Source organism: Mobula hypostoma, chromosome 8, assembly GCF_963921235.1.
Source record: "Mobula hypostoma chromosome 8, sMobHyp1.1, whole genome shotgun sequence".
Classification (NCBI taxonomy): Eukaryota; Metazoa; Chordata; class Chondrichthyes; order Myliobatiformes; family Myliobatidae; genus Mobula; species Mobula hypostoma.
Window position 1 is genome coordinate 129143748 of NC_086104.1, and position 16706 is coordinate 129160453.

General features: G+C 41.9%; 1 protein-coding gene across 3 annotated transcripts in view; it reads right to left on the reverse strand.

Annotated features, from left to right (window-relative positions):
• The window catches only part of ncaph (non-SMC condensin I complex, subunit H), a 71733-nt gene extending 58698 nt beyond the window's left edge, over positions 1-13035 (reverse strand). For all 3 annotated transcript variants that reach the window (XM_063056814.1, XM_063056813.1, XM_063056812.1), the window contains exon 1: positions 12872-13035. The gene's annotated coding sequence lies outside the window, so the exon portion shown is untranslated. The remainder of the gene's footprint in view (positions 1-12871) is intronic.
• Between the last annotated feature and the right edge of the window lie 3671 nt (positions 13036-16706).

Below are 16706 nucleotides of genomic sequence, written 5' to 3' on the forward strand. Positions count from 1 at the left end.
GAGAACGTTCAACAGCAACAGGCAAAACTCAGGCACAAAAACGATGCTGAGGTAAAGCTAGAAGCTGTGCATAAAAAAAGGGTACAAACAAGGACCAGTCAGAAAGAGGTGACAGTAGTGCTCAGCTCAAACAAAACAGATAAGCAAAATAAAGAGCAGATAAAATGTCCAACTGCTGGAGATGCAAGAAGTCTCCATTCCACGTCAAAGAGCTCTGCAGCAAAAGAGTGAAATGCCACCAATGCAATAGAGTCGGCCATTACAAAGCCAGTGTCACTCAAAATCAGTTCTTCAAAAGGTCAGATGGAGAGAGAGCTTTCCTTGGGGCTCTGGATTCAAATAGACAAGGCTGGTGTACCACGGTTCAGTTGCAAAAGGAGGCAGTGACGTTCAAAATGGACACTGGGCCAGATGTCACAGCCATCCTCAAATGTTCAGAAAACAGGCGTTATGCTAAAGCCAACAAATAAAGTGCTCATGGGCACAAGGAAACATAAGCTCAGTGTGGAAGGAATGTTTACTCCTTCCATCCGTAAAAATGAGAAGCAGTTCAAAGAGGTTGTCAGAATCTCTTCTCACCACTACTGGGACGACATGCCATCGGGAAGCTGAAGCTCATTGCAAGAATGGATTCACTAAACAATGTTCGGGGCAGGAGAAGTACCTGGAGTCGTTCACAGGGCTGGGTAGAGCAAAGTTCTTCACTAAGCTAGATGTAAACTCAGCGTTCTGGCAGATCCATTTGGCTCCTGAGTCACAGAAGCTCATAACCTTTATCACACTATATGGACACTATACCTTCAAGAGACTCTCTTTTCACATCTCATCAGACCCTGAACTCTTTCAGATGAGGATGAACCAAATTTTAGAGGGACTGGAAGAAGTAGTCTGCCACGTGGACAATATACTCATCTTCAGAGACTCAAGTGAGGAGCATGACAAAAGAGTGGAAGCTGCCTTGGAGAAACTGAAACAGGCTACAATCACCCTGAACAAAAAGAAATGTGAGTTTGCAAAGTTGAATGATGTTCATTCACCACTATCTGTCCTATAACCAGATTCAGACAAACTGGCAGGAGTTTGGAACATGGAACCACCTACAAACGTATCAGAGATCAGCAGTTTCCTCGGCGTGGTAAAGCAGTTGGGAAAGTTCATTCCAGATTTGGCAGAGAAAACAAAGCCACTACGTGACCTCCTCTCCCAGAGAAATATTTGGACCTGGGACGCACCACAAGAAAAGTCATTCTCATCACTTAAAACAGAGCTTATCTCTCCGCCAACAGTGGCGTTGTTTGTTCCGAACAAAATAATCAAGGTCTCATCAGGCACCTCTTCCTTTGGCCTAGGGGGGAGTGCTCATGCAAACCTGACTCCTACTGAATAGTGTTACGCCCAGATCGAAAAGGAGACACTGGCTTTTGTGTGAGCTTGTTGACATTTCAGGTGCTACTTGACTGGCAGTAAATTCTTACTTCAAACAGACCACAAGCCACTTGTCAGCCTCCTCAGCTCGAAAACACTTGGATAACTTACCTCCACACCTGCCAAAGTTCAGTTGAGGCTTATGCAATACTGTTAAGACATCAAACATGTCCCTGATGAATCTCTCACAACACCAGAAAGTCTGTCGAGGGTGCCATGCAAATGTGAGTGGACAGAAGCTGACTCCACCCTCATGGAAGATATCAACAACTGCCTAGCTCAGGTACATGACAGCTTTCCTGCATCACAGAGTAAACTGGATGAAATTCACAAGATCAGCAAGATCATACAATACTGTGAGCACGGATAACCAGCTGTTCCAAAAGGAGCTCAAAAACTTAAGACATTACTGGCTTGAAAGAAACACACTCACCATCCTTGATGGTTTGTGGTTAAAGGGCTCCAGACTTATGATTCCTGCTTCTATGCACGCCAGAATCATCAGTCAAATCCACCAAGGCATCGCCTAAGAGCAAGGCAAACTGTGTGGTGGTCTGGCCTAAGCACACAACTGGGAGATTATGCAAAGCAAACTGAAGCTTGCAGAAAACTGCACAAAAATTATGTTGAACCTCTCTGCCCCACAGAATTGCAGGCATGGGCACTTTCAAGCTGAAAAGAGACAAATATCTTCTCTCTGTGGATTACTACTCATGTAATGTGGAGGTGCCGGAGCCGTCCTCTAAATCCTCAGCAGCAGTTATACAGACCTGAAAGTTATATTCGCTCATCATGGAATACCAGAGACACTTGTGTCAGACACCGGTCCACAATTCAAAGCCTTTGCTAGGGACTATGAGTTCAAACACCAGAAAGCAGTCCACAGTACCCACAGGCAAATAGAGAAATAGAAAGAGTAGTGCAAGCTGTTAAGAGTCTCCTTCTGGCGAATGCTTACAGTCCATCAGAGCTGGTGAGACTGAGAACAAGCCTGCTGTTCTTCCTTCCCTTCTCCAACCTCACTTCCCGGACTTAGACAAGGTGAGAAATTTTGAGGCAACACAGGGCAAGAAAACAAAGAGCATGCATGATTTCAGACACTGAGCAAAATCTTTGTTGCCACTCAAGAGTGGTGAAGCTGTTTGGGTTTCAGACCAATCCACCAAAGAAATAATAGTCTGGCAGCATGCACCACAAACGTTTGTGATCAGAATATCACAAGGGGAAATTAAGTGGAACAGGCGTGCGCTTGTGCGCCTTCAAATTCCAAGAAAGAAATAGAGTAGCCTGATCCTTACTCAGCCTAAAAGCTTAGGGCAAGTGACTAAAGAAACAGAAAAATCTTTGCCAGAGTGTTCAGGTAGTCTACCCTAACCTCCATTAAGTTTAGAGTTGTTTTAAAAAGTTCTAATGTTGAAAACATTTTACAAAATGAGACTGTTCTTAATTTAAAAAAAGGAATTGTTGATATAAAGGAGGCAGAAAGGGAAGAGAGAGAAAGATATAGTCAATTTCAGTGACTATAATTTCAATGCAGTTCTATGAACAAGAAGTGCATACCTAGTTTTTTTCCCCCCCAAGAAGGGGAGATTTAATGGTAGTTAATAGTATTATTCCTCATCCACTCAGTTAGCTACTCCCACATGGGAGGAGTTCACATATTATACAAGCAGAGTTATCAATAAAGTTCAGTCGAGTATCCTGCATGCTGGGATCCTGGTGTGCTCTGCACTATCCTCAATAACAAACACAACAGGTGCAAACCGACGTAGTTGGTGGGGGGGGGGGGTCATTTTGTCGAGAACCTTAGCTCCATCTGTAACAAGCAGGATTTCCAGGTGGCTACCATTTTAATTCCAATCCCCATTCCCATTCCAGCATATCGGTTCACTGCCACGATGAGGCCACTCTCAGGTTAGAGGAGCAACACCCCATAATCCATATTCAGTCTCTAACCTGTTGCAAGAACATCAATTTCTCTAACTTCCGGTAATTTCTCCTCCCTCCCCTCGTTCTACTTCCAATCCCCATTCTCACTTCCCTTTCACCTCTTCCTTTTCCTTACCTGCCTTCCACCTCCTTCTGGTGCCTCACCTCCTTTCATTTCTTTTACAGTCCACTCTCCTCTCCTATCAGTTTGCTTCTTCTTCAGCCCCTCCCAGCTTCTCACTTCATCCACACCTCCCATAACCACTTACGTTCCTCCTCACCTGGTTACGTCTATCACCATCTAACTTCTACTCCTTCCCCACCGCCCACCTTCTTATTCTGGCTTCTCCCCACTTCCTTTCCAGTGCTGATGAAGGGTCTCAACCCAATATGTCAACTCTTTATCCTCTCCATTGATGCTGCCTGACTTGTTGAGTTCTTGTAGTATTTTGTGTGTGTTACTCTGGATTTCCAGCATCTGCAGAATCTCTTGCACTTATGATAACACTGTCTTCAACTTCTTTTGATAACTATGGCCACTTTATTTTTTGAGCTGAAAAAAGCACACTGGAAACCCAACATGAAAATAAAAGCTTCTGAAGCTACTCAGCTGTCAGGCAGCATCTGTGGATAGAAAATCAACCTTACCAATTGAGATCAACGACCCTTCAACTGAACAATTTTGCAGTCCTAAAATATTAACTATATTTTTTTAGTCTTGCATGCTGCAAGACCTGCTGACTATTTGTCCTTTCTTTGCCTTAAAACATTATATATATATATATATATATGTATATACACATACACACACACATATACATACAGTAAAATCTTTTCAATTTTTTAGTTATTGGTTTACTATCCTATCTTTCCCCAATTCATTATAGCCAACTAAAGTCTTATACCATCATGGATTGTTTCATTCGAATCTGAGAACTTCATGTGAACTTCATCACCTTCAATTTTCATATAAAATTATATATTATCATTGCTTCCTAAAGGCTCTATTATTACCAGATCAGCAAATAATTCTTTGTGTTTGTATATATTAACATAATTAGGACCAGGAAATGTACTTCTGCTGCTCAAACCTGCCATGTTATTCAATGAAAGCATGACTGGTATGATAATAATCTCAACATCAGTCACTTTTCTCCCTTGCTAATCAAGAATTATCTGACTCTTCCTCAAAAATGGTCAAAAACTCCCCTTCTACCACTATTATAGAGACAGAGTTCCAAAGACACATAACAGAGAAAATGTTTTCACTGCATGTGTCTCAGACAGGTGATTCCTTATTATTAAACAGTTACCCCTTAGTTCCAGAATACCTCGACAGGAATCATCCTCACATCCTACATATCAAGATCCTTCAGGATATAATTTTGCAATCAAGTCCTTTCACACTTTTTGAAGCCCAGCCTATTTTAAATTTCTTAGGTGTTACCTCCTGTTATAGGTCTGATAAATCATCCCTTGGGATGCCTGTATCTAGCTTTTTTCTCATCACTAAAATAACATTTTTCCTGATGAAAATGGTTAATTTCACATTATATGCCATGTGTCACCCCTTTGACCCATATATATCTATTTACAACTTCCTTCTTCCCTCTTACTTTCCGCTCAACTTTGTATTATCTGAAAACTTAGCAAACATGTCTTCGCTTTATCCAAGACACTGAGATACCAGTACCATTGCATAAGGCACACAATTTATCACGTGTGTCTTATCAGAAAATGGACAATATTTTACCTATAAATGAGAAAATCAGCAATGCTGGAAAACCAAAACCACACTCACAAAATATTGGAGGAATTCAGCAGGCCAGGCAGCATCTATGGAAAAGAGTAAACAGTCGATGTTTCAGGCCGAGACCCCTGTTGAAGGTCTCGGCCCAGCCCAAAATGTTAACTATATACCCTTTTCCGTAGATGCTGCCTGGCCTGCTGAGTTCCTCCAGCACTTTAAGAATATTTGACTGATAATAGCTTGTTTCCAAGATTAATTTATTAAAGAACCATCTCACACTGATACCACATATTTGATTGCCAAGTCTATATATAGGTTAAAGTCCCCACAATTGCTCTACTGCCCTTGCTACAATTGCCACTAATTTCCTGATTGGTACAATGCCCGATACATCCAATTCCTGTCAATGATTCCTGTTCCTCGCTTTTCCTTAGCTCCACAGAAACTGATTCCATTTGTCTATTATTAAAATCCATCCTATTAGCCCATTCTTTAAAATCAGGGTCAGCCCACCACATACTCCATTTTACCTCTTCCTAAAATTAGGCATCCTGGAGTATTTAATTCTCAGCAAAACAAGTCATGGATTCAAGGAAAATCATCAAAAGAAAAGAGTCAAGGAAAAGTACAGCACATTATCAGGCCCTTCAACCCATCTAGCCCATGCCAACACCATTTAAACAGCCTACTCCCATCAACCCGCACAGGAATGAAAGCCCACCATACTCCTACCAACCATATATCTATCCAAACTTCGCTTAAACATTGGAATCGAGCGAACATGCACCACTTGTGCTGGCAGCTCATTCCACTCTCCCACAACCCTTTGAGTTAAGAAGTTTCCCCTTTGGAGTATCACCCAACCTCAGTGGGAAGAAGCCTGCTTGTATTTACCCTATCTATACCCCTCATAATTTTGTATATCTCTATCAAATCTCCTCTCAATCTTCTACATTCTAAGGAATAAAGTCCTAACCTATTCAACCTTTCCTTATAACTCGGGTCCTCCAGACCCAGAAACAACCTCATAAATTTTCTGTATTCTTTCAACCTTGTTTACATCTTTCCTGTAGGTAGGTGACCAAACCTTCACACAAAACTCCAAATTAGGCCTCATCGATGTCTTATACAATCTCAAATAACATCCCATCTCCAGTACTCATTAACACACATCAAAGTTGCTGGCGAACGCAGCAGGCCAGGCAGCATCTCTAGGAAGAGGTACAGTCGACGTTTCAGGCCGAGACCCTTCGTCAGGACTAACAGAAGAAAGAGCTAGGAAGAGATTTGAAAGAGATATGCCCCACCTCCCCCTCGTACCCCATCTGTCATTTATATACACACTTTCTTTCTCTCACTCTCCTTTTTCTCCCTCTGTCTATACCCCTTGGATGGGCAAGGGGTATGAGGGGGAGGTGGGGCATATCTCTTTCAAATCTCTTACTAGCTCTTTCTTCAGTTAGTCCTGACGAAGGGTCTCGGCCTGAAACGTTGACTGTACCTCTTCCTAGAGATGCTGCCTGGCCTGCTGCGTTCACCAGCAACTTTGATGTGTGTAGCTTGAATTTCCAGCATCTGCAGAATTCCTCGTGTTCCAGTACTCATTACTTTGATTTATGAAGTCCAATGTGCTAAAAGCTTTCTTTATGACCTTTAACTACTTGTGATGCCACTTTCAATGAATTATGGACCTGTATTCCCAGATCCCTTTGTTCTACCACACACCTCCCCTTTGTTCTACCACATTCCTCAGTGCCCTACCATTCACTGTGTAAGATCTACCCTGGATGGTCCTACCAAAGTGCAATATCTCACATTTGTCTACATTAAATTCCATCTGCCATTTTTCAGCTCATTTTTCTGGCTGATCCAGATCCCTCTTCAAGCTATGATAGTCTCTCTTGCTGTCCACTACACCCCCAATCCTGGTGTCATCTGCAAATTTGCTGATCCAATAAATTACATCATCCGGATTGTTGACACAGATGACAAACAACAACGGACCCAGCACCGATCCCCACGGCACTCCAGTTGTCACAGGCCTCCAGACAGTGAGGCAGCCATCTACCACCACTCTCTGGCTTCTCCCACATATCAAATGTCCAATCCACTTTTCTACCTCATCTTGATTACCAAGCAATTGAACCTTCTTGACTAACCTCCCACGCGGGACCTTGTCAAATGCCTTGCTAAAGTCCATGTAGATAACAATCACTGCCTTGCCTTCATCCTCTGTCCTGGTAACTTACTCAAAAAAACTCTATAATATTGGTTAGAGCTAAACATCCCATATATAGATCCACATGTAGCTGCTGATCTGGAGAAGGCAATCACGACTCTGGAGATAGACTCAGCAATTAGGAGTATGCAGAGTGGAAAATCCCCAGGCCCAGATGGATATCCTTCCGAATTTTTAAAAAAGTTTTCCACTCAACTTTCCCCATCACTATTATCTGTTTTTGAAGAGTCTTTTTTTATCCCACTCCCTACCTCTCACAATGCATCAAGTAGTTATTTCATTAATTTTGAAAAAGGGCAAAGACCCCCTTGAATGTAGTTCATACCGACCAATCTCCCTTTTAAATACGGATACCAAAATCCTTGCAAAAGTTCTGGCACAGCGAATGGAGAAGATTCTACCATTAATTATCTCACCCAATCAAACAGAAGAAATCTGTACTCTTTTTTTTAAATATAAGATGTCTTCTAAATATACTATATGATTCCTCTGCATCTAGTACCCCAGAGATGATTCCCTCATTTGATGCTGAAACGGCATTTGACCATGTGAAATGGGACTTTCTTTTCTATACTCTCCAAAAATTTGGTTTTGGTTCTACACTTATCTCATGGATTGAAGTACTTTACTCGTCCCCATTGACAGCAGTGCGTACGAATAACTGTATGTTGTCCTGTTTTGAACTGCAACGTGGCACAAGACAGGGATGCCCTTTATCTCCACTCCTTTTTGCTGTGGCAATTGAGCCACTCGCCATAGCCCTGAGAACATCAGTTAGTATGAAAGACATCCAAAGGGGAGCTTTGGAATGTTAAGTGTCTCTGTACGCGGATGATATGCTGTTGTATATCTCAGATCCAACTCGAAGTCTCCCAAATCTGTCAATATTGCTCACTAAATTCGGTCAAATATCTGGTTATAAAGTTAACTTTCAGAAGAGTGAACTAATGCCAATTGGGACCACATGTTTGGACATTTCTTTTTCTGTGACCCCCTTTAGAATCAGCTATAGGAAATTTAAATACTTGGGCGGTCTGGATAACACATAATTACAAGGACTTTTATAAAGCCAACTATCAACATCTCCTTTCCAATCTTAATTCTTTAGCTCTTTCCCTTAGCGAGAGGATTAATACAATTAAAATGACTGCCCTGCCCAAATTCTTATATATGTTCCAAAGCCTCCCAATTTTACTAACAAAGACTTTCAGTCAAATTTCAAGTTTTGTTTGAAATAAAGAATAGCCCAGAGTCAAGGAAAAAAAATACTACAGAGGCCTCGTAAGATGGGAGGTTTGGCACTTCCAAATTTTCTATATTACTACTGGTCAGCTAATATAAAAGCAATTTTATATTGGACAAGAGATGATATTGCTGCTCCTAGCTGGGTGATTATGGAGAAGTCAGCCTTACAATTTACCTCTTCATTGGTAATATATGCTAAACTACCACTGTCACAACCTGTCTCTAGTTTCACACTGAATCTAGTTGCAATGTATTCCATTAAAATTTGGTTCCAATTTAGAGGTCATTTTGCACTTAATAACCTCTCATTTGCTGCACCAGTAGCAAAAATTTACATGTTCACCCCATCAATAATGGATGCAGCATTTGATATTTGGTCTAAACGTGGTATCACTTCATTGTATAATCTCTACATTGACAGCAATTTTGCCTCTTTTGAACAGCTAGTTCAGAAATTTGAGATCCCTAGGACACACTTCTATAGATATTTACAACTTGGAAGCTTTATGTCCTCTCATCTTGGGTGCTTTCCCTACTGCCCCCCTTCATCACTCTTAGATTCAGTCCTTAAGTGCAAAATTGATGTGAAACAATCCGTAAGCAAAATCTATGAGCTACTCAATGTAGTTAATCCTGAGAATTTGGATTTATTAAAACATAAATGGGAAGAGGATATTGAGGAACAAATTCAGAGAATTTATTCATCTTCTGTGTGTCTTAGTCATGTTGTTGTTCCGTTTAAAATTGTGCATCGTTGTCATTGGTCTAAAATTAGATTGGCTAAGTTAATAAAGAACTTGACCCAATGTGTGACAGATGTAAACAATTCCCAGCTGCACTCTGCTATATGTTTTGGTCATATCCAAAATTAGTAAATTTCTGGGGTTTGATTTTTGAAACTTTTTCAAAAATTTTTGGACAATTAGTTACACCATCTTGGTCAATAGCAGTATTTGGAGTGCCTTCTCAGAATATTAACCTCAGCAAATTCCAAACCAATCTCATCGCTTTTTGTTCCCTTCTTGCCAGAAGGCTCATCTTGTGCAAATGGAAAGACTCTTCCCCTCCAACCAATGGACACTGGATCAAAGATATCATGTACTTTATAAAATTTGAGAAGATCCGCTATTCGGTCAGGGGGAAGTCTGCAAGATTTAACACCACTTGGCAACCTTTTTTTAAGTTTTGTCAAAAACATGGATGCTGAAAAAATTATTTGAGTGTATAGATGCTGTATCTTTATATGTACACTAGGCCTTTGTATTTATTTTTGACTAGTCTGGCTGGTTCTATTTGTTCTTGTTTATTGAGGGGTGGGGGGGTCCTTTTTGTAACTGGTATAAAATGGTTGGTTGTATTATAACATATGTTCTGCTATTTTTCTTTGTTAATAAAAATACTTTGATCAAAAAAAAGAACACTCCAAGCAACTCAACAAAAAGGTTAATGAAAAGCATAAGTCAGGAGATGGATACAAGAACATTTCCAAGTCACTAAGTATCCCTTGGAGTACAGTTAAGTCAATTGTCAGGAAATGGAAAGAATATGGCACAGCTGCAAATCTGACCAGAGCAAGCCATCCTCCAAAACTGAGTGACTATGCAAGAAGGTGACTAGTGAGGGAGCCCACCAAGAGACCTACGATGATGTTGGAGGAGTTAAAAGTTTCAGTGGCTGAGATGGGAGAGACTGCGCATACAACAACTGTTGCCCGGGTGCTTCACCAGTCGCTGCTTTATGGGAGAGTGGCAAAGAGAAAGCCACTGTTGGAAAAAAACCTCAAATGAAATCTCAGCTAGGGATTGCCAGAAGGCACGTGGGAGACTCTAAAGTCAACTGGAAGAAGGTTCTATGGTCTGAGGAAACAAAAATTGAGCTTTTTGCCCATCAGTCTAAATGCTATGTTTGGTGTAAGCCAATCACTGCACATCATCAAAAACACACCATCCCTACCGTGACGCATGGTGGTGGCTGCATCATGCTGTGGGGATGCTTCACTGCAGCAGGCCCTGGAAGGCTTGTGAAGGTAGAGAATAAAATGAATGCAGCAAAATACAGGGAAATCCTGAAGGAAAACCTACTGCATCTGCAAGAGAACTGCAGCTTGGGAGATTTGTTTTCCAACAAGACAATGACCCCAATCATAAAATCAAAACTACACAGGAATGGTTTAAAACATCAAAGTTAATGTCCTGGAGTGGCCAAGACAGAGTCCAGACCTGAATCCAATTGAGAATTTGTGGCTGGACTTGAAAAGGGCTGTTCACTCACGATCCCCATGCAATCTGACAGAGCTTGAGCAGTTTTGTAAAGAAGAATGAGGGAAAATTGCAGAGTCCACGTGTGCAAAGCTGATAGTGACCTATCCACACAGACTCAAGGCCGTGATTGCTGCCAAAGGTGCATCTACTAAATATTGACTTGAAGGGAGTGAATACTTATGCAATCAATTACTATGTGCTTTATATTTGTAAATAATTTAGATCACTTTGTGGAGATCTGTCTTCATTTTGACACGAAAGTGTCTTTTTCTGTTGATCAGTGTCAAAAACAGCCAAATTAAATCCACTGTGATTCAGTGTTGTAAGACAGTAAAACATCAAAGCTTCCAAGAAGGGTGAATACTTTTTATAGGCTCTGTATCTGGTCTCTTAGAATACCTTCCAGCAACTTTCCCACTACTGATGTCAGACTCACTGGCCTATAATTTCCGGGTTTATGTTTAGAACCTTTCTTAAAATAAAGTAAAGGCATCCATTAGTCTTGCGAGACCATGGATCTGTGCCTGGAAAGTCTTCACTCTCCAGGGCGCAGGCCTGGGCAAGGTTGTATGGAAGATCAGCAGTTGCCCATGCTGCAAGTCTCCCCTCTCCACGACACCAATGTTGTCCGAGGGAAGGGCATTAGGACCCATACAGCCTGGCACCAGTGTCGTCGCAGAGTAATGTGTGATTAAGTGCCTTGCTCAAGGACACAACACATTCCCTCGGCTGGGCTCGAACTCACGGCCTTCAGGTAGCTAGTCCAATGCCTTAACCACTTATTCTTAAAATACTTCCAGATTTATTTTCACATTAACTGCTGGTGATCAAAGTGTTAAGCAGCAACAGCACATGTTCTACAGTGCATAAACCTATCAGATAAATCTTCGATGAATTACATCTTAATTAGCGTCCATGACCACCATTATGATTCTCAAAACAGCCACTGTAAAAGCAGCGACTGGTGAAACACCCGGTCAACAGTTGTATGCACAGTCTCTCCCATCTCAGCCACTTTTAACTCCTTCAGCATCATCGTAGGTCTCTTGGTGGGCTCCCTCACTAGTCACCTTCTTGCATAGTCACTCTTAGAATCTCATAATTCCAAGCACATGGGAAAGACAGCAAAACTGCCAGAGTACTAAAGTACTCCTACAATAAGTGTATGTTAGACTACTTGCATCTACAACCTGCTGATACATGAAATGACAGTGCCATCCACTAAGACTGATATCTCTTCCCAACATTGCAAAGTTTTACCCTGTGCAGAAGTGGATTTCAATCATTTCTTTAAATCTTTTTGCACTTGAAAAACAAAACATTGTAAACTTCATAAATATCTCTCTGTCTGATTTGAAAACAAACAGACCTAAGTTTCCTATTGATCCAAAAATCAGAAGCAGCAGTCACTCAATATGTCAACAAAAAAACGAAAATCAGAGCAACCTGCACACATTGGAACAACAATCTACTGGAGGAACTCAGCAATTGTAGGAGGAAAAGAATTGTCAATGTTTCAGGTCGAAACCCTGCATCATCAGGACTGAGCTATTTAAAGACAAGAAAAACAACTTTAAAAATCAGCTTGATGACTTACAGAAGTCACCAAATATTATCACAGGTTTTCAGAGGCTGAAGACACCACCATTGAACCTGGAAGAGTGTAACGTCGCCAGAAGGAAGATGAGGTGATGCTCCTGTTGTGATTGTGACTAGACAGATTTGAGTGGGGTGGCAATAGGAAGTTCCTGTAGACCGAGCTGCTTTGGGACTTGCTGACCATTTCATCGCAATTAATAAAAATTTTCTATTATTCTGCTTCACAGCAGTTAGTGCACCTCATCATCAGCCGTAGAGCACTCTGCATATAACTAATGTTATGGGAACGTGTGTGATGACATGAGCCTGCCATCACACACACACACACACACCCACCCACAGCCCGGGGCTCCCGCACCCGACCGGGGAAGGGACAGTGACAATAGATGGGCAATCACCAACCCCTTCCCACACCACACTGACCTGGCTCACTAGAACACCGTTTACACGCCGCTGTCCGTCAGTTCTGCTACCCTAGTCCAGCGATCGCCGCACTTCCGGTCCCGCCGCCGACCGGCGTCCGTTAATGAAGGAAAATTCAAAATCTCCCGCGGCCCAACACCGCGCATGCGTGCCCAGGACTAACCCCGCCCACCGCCCGCGCATGCGTGATTGGTCGGAGGACCGCGCATGCGTGCACCTGGGTCGTTGGCGGGCAGGTTTCAAAGATTGTAGTTTATTTATGTTTCTGTCTGAAATGTCGACTCTTTATTCCTCTCCAGAGACGCTACCCGACCTGCTGAGTTGTTCCAGCCCAGTTTGAGTGTTATTCAGATTGCTTGTCGTTCGCAGAGAATCCTTTCAGAAGACAGCACCGTCTGGCTGTCAAGAAGCTGAATTTTTACTTTTAATTCCTGGATGACGGAGACATGATCTGATTGAGATTGAGGTTGATCAGACACAGAAATACCATGAATATTTTGAGGAATTATTCCAAAAAGCACAGTTAATGTGTCTGACCAACATGTTATTGCATTGGTTACATTGGTAGCTAGGAGGGCCAGTTTGTTGAAGTGGAAGGATACATCAGCTCCCACTTTGTCACAATGGTTCTCTCAAGTGATACTATGTCTTAGTTTGGATAAGATTAGAAGTCGAACCTTTGAACCGTTACTTGATTTTGAGAAAAGATGGGGCTCATTTGCTTGTTGTTATCATTTGAGCTAATTGATAGATTTTTTCCACGATCTAATTGTAAATTTTTTTGGTATATTTTCTTTTCTTGCTGGCGGTTTGATGTTTATTTTTAGAAGCTTTTTGTATGACGCATGGCTCCGGGGTTGTACACCTAATGGGTTTTTTTTCTCACTTTTTCTGCTTAGTAGGTGTTTTTTGTTATCACTTTTTTTTCAATCTTTAAGATAATGTCTTTTTTGAGACATTGTAAGTGTTGTTACTTCAATGTTCTCGTTTTACTTCTTTTGTATAATAATAACAATAAAAATATTTGAAAAGAAAGAGATTGAGGTTGATATGCTCCTGATTGGACATGGCATCAAAGGTTACGGGGAGAAGGCCGGGAACTGGGGTTGAGGAGATAGAAAAAAGGATCAGCCATGATTGAATGGCAGAGCAGACTCTATGGGCCAGATGGCCTAATCTGCTCCTATAGCTTGTGGTCCTATATCCTGTCATTACAGCTTCCAGTTTTTGTTTAAGGAATTCTGAATTTTCTTTTCCACTTACTCCCATTCAGATGCATTTCATGTATTAGTCTCCTGTGAAGAATTTCCTGATATTGATACTAAATGTACTTAGAGTGATATGGTATATTTGGACCTCCAAATGCCACTTGATAAGGAGCCACGTCATGGAGTTGCCCTCAGTGTTGATCTCTGTAGACGGGCATTAATAGCATGAAGAGAAAAATAATAGAGTAGCTTTTTTTCAAGGAAGCATGTCAGGAATTGATGCTCATCTTTCAATATACATTCATTAGCTCTTTAGTGCAAAGTTTCCAAAGTCACAGATCAGAAAGCATTAAAAATAACAAAATATTTTCAGAATGTAGTTGATATCCAACAACTGCAGGAGGCAGGAATGGCCAGGGCCCTAGCAGAGATATTTAAATCTTTAGCAACGGGTGAGATGCTGGAGAGTTGGAGAATAGTCTATGTTGTTCCACTGTTTAAGAAAGGCTCTAAATATACCCATAACATTACAAGGCAGTGAGCCTGATGTCTGTATTGGGAAATTCATTAAAGGTATTGTATGGGACCGGATATATAAGTACTTGGATAGACATGGACTGATTAATGATCGTCAGTGTGGCTTTGTCTAACTAATCTTACAGAGTTTTTCAAGGAAATTACCAGGAAAGTTGAGGAAGACGAGGCAGTGGATGTTGTCTGCGTGGACTTTTGACAAGGCCCTGCTTGGGAGGTTGGTTAAGAAGGTTCAGTCACTCAGTATTCAAGATAAAGTAGCAAACTGGATTAGACATTGGTTTTGTGGGAGAAGCTACAGAGTGGTAGTAGATGGTTGCCTCTCTGACTGGAGGTCTGTGGCTAGTGGTGTGCTATAGGAATCATGCTGGGTCCTTTGTTGTTTGTCATCTATATCAATGATCTGGATGAAAATACGGTTAAATGGATCAGCAGATTTGTGGATGACACCAAAATTGGGGGTGTAGTGGACAGCGAGGAAGACTATCATGGCTTGCAGAGGGATCTGGATTAGCTGGAAAATGGTAGATAGAATTTAGTGCAGACAAGTGCGAGGTGTTGCAATTCATTTGGACCAACCAGAATAGATCTTACACAGTGAATGGTTGGGCACTGAGGAATGTGGTAAAACAAAGGGATCTGGAAATACAGGTCCATAGTTCATTGAAAGTGGCATCACTAGTTGACAGGGTTGAAAAGAATTCTTTCTGGCACACTGGCCTTCAGAAATCAAAGTATTCAGTGCAGGACGAGGAAATCTGCAGATGCTGGAAATTCAGGCAACACACACATAAAATGCTGGTGGAACGCAGCAGGCCAGGCAGCATCTATAGGAAGAGGTACAGTCGACGTTTCGGGCCGGGACCCTTTGTCAGGACTGACTGAAAGAAGAGATAGTAAGAGATTTGAGAGGGGGAGGGGGAGATCCAAAATGATAGGAGAGGACAGGAGGGGAGGGGTGGATCTAAGAGCTGGAGAAGGGAGAGGATCATGGGACGGGAAGCTAGGGGAGAAAGAGAAGGGGGGAGGGGAGCAGGCAAGGAGTTATAGTGAGAGGGACAGAGGGAGAAGAAAGAGAGGAAAAAAGGGGGGGAAATAAAAAATATATAAAATAAATAAATAAGGGATGGGGTGTGAAGGGGAGGAGGGGCATTCAGGTTGGAGGAACAACACCTTAGATTCCATCTGGGTAGTCTCTAACCTGATGGCATGAATATTGACTTCTCTAACTTCCGCTAATGCCCCTCCTCCCCTTCACACCCCATCCCTTATTTATTTATTTTATATATTTTTTATTTCCCCCCTTTTTTCCTCTCTTTCGTCTCCCTCTGTCCCTCTCACTATAACTCCTTGCCTGCTCCCCTTCCCCCTTCTCTTTCTCCCCAAGCTTCCCGTCCCATGATCCTCTCCTTTCTCCAGCTCTTAGATCCACCCCTCCCCTCCTGTCCTCTCCTATCATTTCGGATCTCCCCCTCCCACTTTCAAATCTCTTACTATCTCTTCTTTCAGTTAGTCCTGACGAAGGGTCCTGGCCCAAAACGTTGACTGTACCTCTTCCTAGAGACGCTGCCTGGCCTGCTGCATTCCACCAGCAATTTTTGTGTGTCTTGCTATTCAGTGCAGGAGTTGGGATGTTATGTTACAGTTGTACAAGACATTAGTGAGACCTACTTGTAGGAAAGATGTAAATAAGGCCGAAAGCGTACAGGGAAAGTTTACAAGGCTATTGCTGGATCTGGAGGACCTGAGTTGTATGAAAGATTAAGTAGATTAGGCCTTTATTCCTTGGAATGTAGAAGTCAGTGTTGGATTAATTTCTATTTGGCTATCAGCTTACCAGATCTATCTAACATTATCATAGTGGGAAAAAAGAAATTAGCTGCTAGAGGAATGGCATTTAGGCAGCATCTGTAAAGGGAAATGGATAGTCAACTCTTTGGGTTGAGACTTTCATTTGGACTGAAATTAGTAGAGTGATGGCAAGTATAAAGAGCTCAGGAGACTGGGACAGATCTGGCAAAGAATAGGAGCATCCAAGGGAGGAGGGTGATTGGCAGGTGGAGTCAAGTGGAGGAGGGAAAAGAAACAAAAGT